Below are 10000 nucleotides of genomic sequence, written 5' to 3' on the forward strand. Positions count from 1 at the left end.
ACTACTGCATAGAACGAACTGATCGTAAAGTCCCGTTTTATTTCATTATACATTGATAACCAACTTATGCAAATGTGTACAAGGAACTACTGCTATAACGAACGAACTATCATGGTCCCTTCCGGTTCGTAATAAGAGTGTTATACTGCAGTAAGAAGACCCGCTACCGTGACGTAGGTTACTCATATCGATAAAGCAACAAGGAATCTTTTGTATACATTTTGCCATAGACAGAACAGAAGATATTAGGACATTTGATGTATTAGTCGTGGGATACAGATTTAATAAAAGAAAATAAAAAAACATTTAAAAAAAGAAAACAAGAAAAGAAAGAAAAACAAAAACGAATAATTAAAAAAAACAGTCCTCTAAGGGCGATCGATCGTGCGACCCATCATATTTGAGACGAGCACTGGTACTGAACTGATAATCGAGTTGTAAGAGTGCTCAGACTAGCAACTGGACAGTCGTAGAAGTGAGATTTGTCATTTGGCCAACTCCATCATGAAAGTTGGTAGTCTGACACTAGCATTGCAGACATAATAAATTAAAGTAGTGAAGACATAAAAACATATTTAAAAGTTGTTTTGACCATTCCCAGCCCGTTGCAGAGCGTGACGTGCGAACTCGGTAGAAACAAGTGATATGATACCTGTAATACAAAAAAACACCGAGGGACGGTTGTAGCTCAGTCGAATGGTAAGTGCTCGCCTCAGGTGCTTCAGTGAAGGATGGGAAAACCCCCTGTGGATTGATTCAATGACTGGACCTTTTTTCCCGTCCCAACCAGTGTTCCACCATTGGTATATCAAAAGCCGTGGTATGTGAAGAATATGTGTCAGAATTAACAAATGTTTGACATCCCATAGCCGATGATTAATGTACGTTTTTTTTAATGTTAAACTGTCTTGCTGTCCTGTTTTACTTCATCTCTCTCTCTCTCTCTCTCTCTCTCTCTCTCTCTCTCTCTCTCTCTCTCTCTCTCTCTCTCTCTCTCTCTCTCTCTCTCTCTCTCTCTCTCTCTCTCTCTCTCTCTCTCTCTCTCTCTCTTTTCTCTCTTCTTTCTCACTTCTATCTCTCCCTCCCTCCCTCCCTCCCTCCCTCTTTCTATGGAAAAATGTACAATCAATCTGAACATATTTAGTCTAACAATACTCATCATGTATTATATATATATATTTAATGTTATTTGTGTTCAACACTATCTGTAACATAGTGAATCAGGGCCCCATCCCTGACACTATCGACATTTCTGGGATAATAAAACATTTAAAAAATATTTAAAAAATAAAATAAAAATTAATCAACGTGCTCCAGTGGAAGGAAGGAAGGTCTGTTTTATTTAATGACGCACTCAAGGTGCTCTAGTGGTGTTTAATACACTGCTCTATTATTGTATTTAATGACGCACTCAAGGTGCTCTAGTGGTGTTTAATACACTGCTCTATTATTGTATTTAATGACGCACTCAAGGTGCTCTAGTGGTGTTTAATACACTGCTCTATTATTGTATTTAATGACGCACTCAAGGTGCTCTAGTGGTGTTTAATACACTGCTCTATTATTGTATTTAATGACGCACTCAAGGTGCTCTAGTGGTGTTTAATACACTGCTCTATTATTGTATTTAATGACGCACTCAAGGTGCTCTAGTGGTGTTTAATACACTGCTCTATTATTGTATTTAATGGATTTATATAAACAATTACAATGGATATTTGATTCGTTTTGGACGGGATCTAGCTCTGTCAGAACAGAACAGAACAGAACCGTATTACACCCAGGCCGTTAGGCAACGGCATATGGGGAAACATGAATAATTACATAATATAATATGTGACAAGACAGGACAGGGTTTACAGGGTCGGAAGAAGTTACTAACGTCTGAGGTGCCTGGGTCGAACAATCGAGTCCATTCAATGGACTAATAAGTATTTGATTGGGGTTTTCCCCGTCCCATCCAGTGCCCTATGCCTGGTACATCAAAGGACCTGACATGAACTGGAAAAATGCATATTAAACCGGCCTCGATGGCGTAGTGGTTAAGCCATCGGACTACAGGCTGGTAGGTACAGGGTTTCGCAGCTTGGTACTGGCTCCAACCCAGAGCGAGTTCTTAAGGGCTCAATGGGTAGGTGTATGGCCACTACACCCTCTTCTCTCTCACTAACCACTAACCAACTAACAACTAACGAACTGTCCTGGACAGACAGCTCAAATAACTGAGGTGTGTGCCCAGGACAGCGTGCTTGAACCTTAATTGGATATAAGCACGAAAATAAGTTGAAATGAAATGCATATTAAAGATTTCTTGATGCTAACGGGAAAATGTAATAGGTTTCCTATGTCAGAATTACAAAATCTTTCACATTCAATAGCTGATGATAAATTGATAAGTATACTCTGGTGGTGTCGTTAAGCAAAACAAACTTTTAAACTTTGGTTAGAGTTTTCATTATGATGTTTATTTAGGAAATGTAATTTTTTAGGCTTTTCATCAAATCAGCATCATAAAAAATACACCATTTTGTGCTCCAAACTGTCACGTCCATAATTCCACTAGTATTATTTACGCACCGATGTACACGTGTATATATACGCAAGCTTTACGGAAATAAACACACATATATATTTTTTATGGAAATTAGGCTTAACAGAGCAATTAAGACTGCCATTCATGGTAATGTGGGTAAACGTGACCATGTTTGTCTGGGCAATAAATGCAAGCAAGGGTGGGTACATGAGTTTTCTAGGGAGGGTTCCAGTATTTTGAAAGGGCACCTTTATAGTTTAAATGTACACCAACAGAAACACTATTTGTGTGTGTATGTGTGCGTATGTGTGTGTATGCGCGCTTGCCTTTGTGATTCTGTGCATGTCTCCCCTTCCTCCCTCCCTCCCTCCGTCTCGCTCTCTCTCTCTCTCTCTCTCTCTCTCTCTCTCTCTCTCTCTCTCTCTCTCTCTCTCTCTCTCTGTGTGGTGTGTGTGTATGTGCCTCTATCTGTAGCTCTATCTATCTATCTATCTATCTATCTATCTACACCTATCTCTGTTGGGTTTTTTTTTTTTATCTAGAACCACTGTGTCAAGTATCCGTGTATGTAAAACACGTATAGGACACCAAACGAGAATAACGCTTAGACTGAACTACATGGTGCCCGCGACTCGAATGACAGACAACAGACTGGTTCTGTGGGTTCGTTGCGTGACGGGGGAGTTCGCTTATTTATAACTCTACCTACAGGATGTCTACCACCAAATCAAATCCCATAGACGACAATATTAACATATTTGGCTAAAACTGCTACACGCAATGTTTCAGTTGGAATATACGCCATGGATAATATCATAACATTTATAAATACTACCACTCCTCACCCTTAAAGTAAAGCAGAAGGCAATTGGGGGTTCAGCTACTCATTTCAGACATAACGGATAGCGTCTATGACTACTCTAGATCCGCACCAAAAAATGTCATGCTATTTTAGTAGGACCCCGCACATGTTTCAAGCACAATGGTAGTTGGTATATGGACGCTAGTTCAAATTAAATTACAGGAAGTTACTGCTCAGATGAACCAACTTTTTATCATAACAAACGCTGTCACATTTATCACCAATGGACTGGTAGCCTCAAATGTGGGTAAACTTCGAACTTTGACGCACTCCGATACTATTTGGTGTACGGCTACTTACATCAAAGTTGTAGATGTACCTAACTTTTGATAGCGCAGTTAATACCACAAGTCGTGCCATTGGTGATAAATGTGAGTGTGTTTGTTGTAAAAACAAATAATTTCATCAGGGCAATAAATTATTATTCTTTATTGCATTAGGCCAACTGACCCTTGAGCATACAAAATAACATTAAGTAAATACATTATAAAACAGGAGGTGTATATATACATGTATTTCATTTTATAAATGCTAACAATGTAATAATAATAAGAGGATAAGCTAATTAATACAACACAAATAAATAATTTAGGATATAGACACTAACAAATAATATTAATATTATACATGAGTTATGCTGGAGAAGCTTTAAATTAATTATATAATATATTATTTCGGTGTTGAAATGCTCTATAGCAAAACAGAGCTAGTTTCCTAAATAACAGAACACTTTCACTGTTACATAATTGAATAAATTTAAACATACTAGGATTTCTTGTATAAAATTCAGGAATATATCTTCTACGAATGGTATTATAAACAGGACACATAAGTATAAAATGGTATTCGTCTTCAATAAGGTTACAGTTATAACATACTCGGTCTTCGAGTAATATAGCATTTGGCTTTTCCCACCTTCCGGTTTCGACAGATAGCCTATGTGCTGATACACGAAGTCTAGTCAATGCAAATCTAAATTTTTCAACATACACACAGTCTAAATATTGCTTATAACCAAATGTATCTGAGAAATTACGATATAATACAGCTTTTGTACATTGTACTAGTCATAAATGTATGCAAGTTTATTTCATCTAGTACCACTGTGTCAAGTAGCCTTGTGCTTGAAACATGTACAGAGCACCTGCAAAACTAAATACTACAATGTCGTGCGAAACTAGGGGTGTGTGAAAACATCTGGTTATATTAAAAGCAGTCCGTGAAAGGTGCCACTGTCTTCAGTTAATACTTTGAGGTAAGGGCTGCAGTACTGATATGTATGGGTCATAGTATGGTTGATACGTTGAATATAGTGTTTTTAACTACACACGTTAACATTGTCGCCTATGGTATTGTATTTAGTATAGTACACCCTACGGGTTACACCCGAGGTGGCCACCTTCGAAACTGTCGACAATAGAATAACATGCACTGTCGGCCATAATGAAATGCAAATGTTAGTTTTATGAATCACTTATGGTAAACACACTAATATAATTCATTTGTATTTACGTACGCTGGTCGACTGATTTTCTAAAGCAATATCAACGTGGGCAGCACTCGGGCGGATAAATACTCGACCGGCCAGGGCCGCATGAATGCCCGACCGGCCAGGGACGGATAAATGCCCGACCGGCCAGGGACGGATGAATGCCCGACCGACCGGGGGCGGATGAATACCCGACCGGGGGCGGATGAATACCCGGCTAGATGAATGCCCGACCGGGGCTGGATGAATGCCGACCGGGGCTGGATGAATGCCCGACCGGGGCTGGATGAATGTCCGACCGGGGCTGGATGAATGCCCGACCGGGGCTGGATGAATTTCCGACCGGGGCTGGATGAATGTCCGACCGGGAGCGGATAAATTTCCGACTGGGGACGGATGAAGGATTTTGATGTATGGGAGTTATTAATCATAAAAAAGGTCCAATTGCAATACTGTAATTTTAAAATTAAAATGTGTTTTATTTAACGACACCACTAGAGCACATTGATTTATTAATCATCGGCTACTGGATGTCAAACGTTTGGTAATTCTGACATATAGTCTTAGAGAGAAAACCGCTACATTTTTCCCATTAGTAGCAAGGGGTATTTTATATGCACCATCCCACAAACAGGATAACACATACCACGGCCTTTGATATACCAGTCGTAGTACACGGTCTAGAACAAGAAATATCCAGTGTAAAGTGTCATTCACTTTATAAAGGTAATTTCCCCCCAGAAGCATATAGCCGAGGAACACACAAATCTGCTGTCCTGTCTGTGGGAAACTGCATATAAACGATCCCTTGCTGGACATTTTAGCGCAGTTTCTTTAAAACTATACGTCAGTTTAATAAAATGCCTGACATTCATTGGCCGATGATTGATTAATAAATGTGCGCTAGTGATGTCGTTATACAAATTAACAAAATAAAATTTAACGATACATCAGAATGATAAAATATTTGACATTCAGTAGCCAATGATTAATTAATCAAAATGCGCTAGTGGTGTCATTAAACAAAACGAACATTGATCTTGCATGTATTTAACTTTTCAAAGAGTGAAGAAAAAAACATTAGAAATAAACCTTTGAGATAAAATCTGTCGTTCGCTATACAGTCTACTCGTATCCGCTATAAAACAGGGATTGTGTGAGATAAAATCGCTATAAACAGTGATCTTAAATGACCTGTTGGCTACTGTTGTAAGATGTTTCCGAATAACAGATATTTTTAACGACAGAAAAAGAAATGTTTTATTTAACGACGCACTCAACACATTTTATTTACGGTTATATGGCGTCAGACATATGGTTAAGGACCACACAGATTTTGAGAGGAAACCCGCTGTCGCCATTACATGGGCTACTCTTCCGATTAGCAGCAGGGGATCTTTTATTTGCGCTTCCCACAGGCAGGATAGCACAAACCATGGCCTTTGTTGAACCAGTTATGGATCACTGGTGGGTGCAAGTGGTTTACACCTACCCATTGAGCCTTGCGGAGCACTCACTCAGGGTTTGGAGTCGGTATCTGGATTAAAAATTCCATGCCTCGACTGGGATCCGAACCCAGTACCTACTAGCCTGTAGACCGATGGTCTAACCACGACGCCACCAAGGCCGGTAATTTTTAAGGACTAACATTACATAGTCAGTGTGTTTTGTTATTTAGAATATCATTGTCTAACATAGGCAGTAATAGATGTGTCGGAAGCAGGGGGAGGGGGAGAGAGAGGCGGCACTAGACCATCCAGTCGGAAATCAAATTAATATACAGGCCGATAGGAACGTGGCGGTTGCCTGTATAAATAGACACTGAAATTATGAACAAGAAAATAAATCTGATGTAACTTTATTCGTTAAAAAGGCTCTGTTACTCGGAAACATTTTACAATGGCATAGCAGTCCCCTTCCCAGTCGCTGTCATCTTTCAAAAGTCGGATAAGTCAAATATATTTAAAACGTCTCCAACATTAATGGAATAAATCTAACAAAAGTGCTCAGAAAACTCAGGATAGTCTCTTTAAAACGTCTTCGACATTAATGGAATAAATTTAACAAAAGTTCCCAGAAAACTCGGGATAGTCTCTTTAAAACGTCCCCGACATTAATGGAATAAATCTAACAAAAGTGCTCTAAAAAAAAAAAAACTTCGGGATAGTCTCTTTAAAACGTCTCCGACATTAATGGAATAAATCTAACAAAAGTGCTCAGAAAACTCGGGATAGTCTCTTTAAAACGTCTCCGACATTAACGGAATAAATCTAACAAAAGTGCTCAGAAAACTCGGGATAGTCTCTTTAATGCGTATCATTTCCTCTGCATGCACCCCAATAGAAAACTTACGTCTAAACTATTCGGCAATACCTATTTCCGATGTGTGGGCGGGCCCAGGTAATTTCTTATTGGATCAACGCCGAGGTGTGTAGAACCTCCACATTTCTGTGTGTTCAGGATAAACAAGTGTTAAATAAACAGTCGGGGTAGATTTCTTATACTCAGGTAAGCATTTTCTCTACTTGAGTTTTTGTTTGTTTTTTTCCTCAACCTTGTCACTGCAAGTTATCGTTAACATTGTGAAGACATATTTTATGTTTTCAAAATGTTAGCGACAGTTGGTTGTAATTTGAAAACTGATTATCAAATGCTATTTGACATTTTTAGAAGTGTATAGTGATTTCTGAAACGTGCGTAGCGAGTTGCGACGCCATACTGAACAAAAGGTTTGCCCTTCAAGGAGTATATGATTCTGGTTGAAAGAAACAAGGGGACACATGAATTATAGACAGCACTGAATTCACTACCAGCAGCGTTACATTACATTACATTTCAACTTATTTTCTACTAATTTAGGTTCAAGCAAGCTGTCTTGGGCTGTCTGTTTAAGACAGTGGGTTAGTTGTTAGTAGTTAGTGAGATAAAAAAAAAAAGAGGGTGTAGTGGTCTTACACCTACCCAATGATTCGTTAAAACTCGCTCTGGGTGGAAATCGGTACCGGGCTGCGAACCCAGTACCTACCAGCCTTATGTTCGATATCTTAACAACGACACACCACCGAGGCCGGTCACTACCAGCGTAGTAAACAGTAAAAAATTAGAGCGCATTGATTTATTAATCATCGGTTATTGGGTGTTAAACATGTGGTAATTTTGATATATAGTCTTAGAGAAGAAACTCGTACATTTGTTCCATTAGTAGCAAGGGGTCTTTTATATGCACCATCCCACAGACGGGTTAGCACGTACCAGGGCCTTTCATATACCAGTCGTGGTGCTTTGGCTGGAATGAGAAATAGCCCAATGTGCCCACCGATGGGGGTCGATCCTAAACTGACCGCGCATCAAGCGAGCATTTTACCACTGGGCTACGTCCCACCCCACTTGCGTAGTACTGTCTCTATTTATAATGTGGGGATGAATATAAGCAGTGCCGGTGCTTACGTCGCAGGATCGAACCTCTTCTATGGATCCATACAACTGATTGGGTTTGGTTGGGGGTTTTTTTTTTTTTTTTTTTTTTTGTCGTTCCAATCAGTGCACCACAACTTGTCAAAGGCCGTGGTATGTGCTTTCCTGTCTGTGGGAAAGTGCACGTAAAAAATCACATGCTGTATTAGGAAAAATGTAGCGAGTTTCCTCTAATGACTACGAGTCAGAATTACCAAATGTTTCACATCAAATAGCTGATGATTAATTAATCAATGTACTCTAGTGGTGTCGTTAAACAAAACAAACAAACTTTGTTGTTAATAAGCAAAACGCCATCCTTTCAAAAACTATGTAATGATTGTGTTTTGTATGATTGTTATTGGTTTTTCCTTCTTTTTTTTTTCTTCTTTTTTTTCTTATTATTATTATTATCTTTTATGGTTGTTCGTAGAACATTATATTTCTGCTCATCATATCAGTCGCTGATGACGTCATAGGCTCTGCCCATAATAGACGTGTCTGAACCTTGATGGAATTTGTTTAAACTTTAAACTACAGAGATTTAGTCCTGGTGGGGGGGGGGAGCTTCAGGCTGGGGGTGCTCGGACGTCCCCCACCCCCACCCCCTCTAAGGTTAAAATTACTATTTTTACTGTGCAATATTAGGCTGTTCATATACGTGTAAGTGTCCAAGGAAAATATACACAGGAGGGGTCGTTAGGTTCAAATTCTACCTCCACCTCCACCCCCTAGTAGACAAAAAGAGAACTGTCAAATCGTCTGGCGCTACAACTGCGCCTTGCTCACTCGTCTAGGCACGACCGTGTATGATTGTAACTAATTTGAATATTCCATGATTTGAATACAATCCTGGATGGATAACAAGCTTTGCGTCATTTTATGTTCGATATTTTGTTCATTTTTATTTAGAAAAAAAAAAAATCGTCATATGCATATACATGCAGGGCCATCTTCTATGATGTAATCGTTAATATATTTCTGCTATTCTAANACCTTTAACCTTTTGTTAAAACTACGGTTGCTGTCATTACTGACAATTACTGCGAACGTTTTCACAAGAGTATAGAGGAAATAGAGACACTGTCGGTTCAAGGTTATATGCACAATGGTATATAATAAATATAGGACGTTAACATTGTTAAAAAACTAAAAACAATGCGCCATCGCGTGCTTTCTCTCCTCGCTCTACTCTATCCACTATCTCTCTCTCTATCGCCCACTCTCTCTCTCTATACTCGACCTCTTCGCTCTTCTCTATCCTCTAGATCTCTATCTCTATTCTCTCCTCTCTCTCCTAATCTAACTATCTCCTCTGCTCTATCGCTCTCTCTCTCTCTGTCTCGCTCTATCTACCTCTCGATACTCTTCTCTCTCCCTCCTCTATATCTTCTCTCTAGCTAAACTCTCTATCTCTCACTCTCTTCTCTCTCCCTCTCAGATATATCTCTATAGCTATCTATATACGATATATCCACCTCCCACTCCCGTCCCGCCCTGCATCAACGAGTCTCTGCTCTCTATCCCTCATCCCTCCCTCCATCATCTAGCGACTGGCACGTCCCTATAGACCTATCTCATTCTCTCTCGATCTCTCTCTCTAATCTCTATATCATCTCTCTCTCTCCTCTCTCAGTCGCCCTCCCCGCTCGCTCCTCCGGCT

General features: G+C 39.5%; 1 protein-coding gene across 4 annotated transcripts in view; it reads left to right on the plus strand.

Moving 5' to 3' along the window:
- The window catches only part of LOC121374644, a 58152-nt gene that overhangs the window by 9418 nt on the left and 38734 nt on the right, over positions 1 to 10000 (plus strand). The window contains exon 1 of one of the 4 annotated variants that reach the window (XM_041501773.1): positions 7306 to 7392. The exons of the other annotated variants lie outside the window; for them this stretch is intronic. The gene's annotated coding sequence lies outside the window, so the exon portion shown is untranslated. Of the gene's footprint in view, positions 1 to 7305; positions 7393 to 10000 lie in introns of those variants that run through there. 4 annotated transcript variants of the gene reach the window in all.

Source organism: Gigantopelta aegis, chromosome 1 (assembly GCF_016097555.1).
Source record: "Gigantopelta aegis isolate Gae_Host chromosome 1, Gae_host_genome, whole genome shotgun sequence".
NCBI lineage: Eukaryota > Metazoa > Mollusca > Gastropoda > Neomphalida > Peltospiridae > Gigantopelta > Gigantopelta aegis.